Source organism: Mus caroli, chromosome 3 (genome assembly GCF_900094665.2).
Source record: "Mus caroli chromosome 3, CAROLI_EIJ_v1.1, whole genome shotgun sequence".
Taxonomy (NCBI): Eukaryota; Metazoa; Chordata; class Mammalia; order Rodentia; family Muridae; genus Mus; species Mus caroli.
The window spans coordinates 105,351,107-105,352,355 of record NC_034572.1 but is presented as its reverse complement, the minus strand read 5'-3'; positions in this window follow the sequence as shown (position 1 = coordinate 105,352,355).

Genomic DNA, 1,249 nt, shown 5'->3' with positions numbered 1-1,249 from the left:
AAACCCTTATCTCAAAAATGTTCCTGGCACAGTCCTCAGTTGGGAGGGGTTGGACTCTGGGTTGAAGAGTTCAGGTAGACTCTGGGGTGAAGAGTTCAGGTGGCCAGTAATTTTCCACTTTCAGTATGTACTCACTGATAAGTGAACATTAGCCCAAAAGTTTGGGCCCAATTCACAGACAATATGAAACCTAAGAAGAAGGAAGACCAAAATCTGGATGCTTCAGTGCTTCTTAGAAGGGGGAACAAAATACTCACAGAAGGAAATATGCAATCAAAGTGTGGAGCAGAGACTGAAGGAAAGATCATGCAGAGACTACTCCACCTGGGGATCTTTCCTATATAGAGCCACCAAACCTGTTTGTTATTGTGGATGCCAGGAAGTGCTTGCTGATGGAAGCCTGATATGGCTGTCTCCTGAGAGGTTCTGCCAGTGCCTGACAAGTACATAGGTGGATGCTCTCACCCAACCATTGGACTGAGCTCAGAGTCCCAGAAGGAAGAATTGGAGAGGGGACTGAAGGAGCAGAGGGTTTTGCAGCCTCATGGAAGGAACAACAGTGTCAATAGGCTAGAGCCCCCAGGGACTGGACCAACAACCAAAATACATGGAAGGATCCATGGCTCCAGCTGCATATGTGGCAGAGGATGGCATTTTTAAACATCAGTGGGAGGAGAGGCCCTTAGGTCTGTGGGTGTTTGGTGCTCCAGTGTAGGGGAGTGCCAGGGAGGGAAGATGGGAATGAAGTGTTCCTCTACTTTCTAAGCATCTCCTAGAGTGCATAGAATTTGTTATAGAACCAGTTAAAATGCAACAATATTTGATAATATTTGTCATGGTTAAAATTCAATAATATTCTTTGAATAAATGGTTCTCAAATTACAACAGACTTTTGGTTAATATCTAGAGCTAAAAATATTGATATAGATGACATAGTAAAAAAAAACAGTTTTCTCATATTATAGAGTTCATAATACCTTCATTTTTCATTAAAAACCAAGACATTGTAAAAAAAAAGACAGTGTATGTGAAGTATAAAATTAATGTTATATTTCTCTGAATATTAAAACATATTTATAATGGTCAATAATAAAGGTGAATACAGAAATAAATCATAGAAGGGTTTTTGATTATTTGAATTGTGATTTGGTTTTTTTGTTTGTTTGTTTGTTTTTTTTTTTTTTTTTTTTGAGACAGGGTTTCTCTTTATAGCTCTGGCTGTCCTGGAGCTCCCTTTGTAGACCAGGCT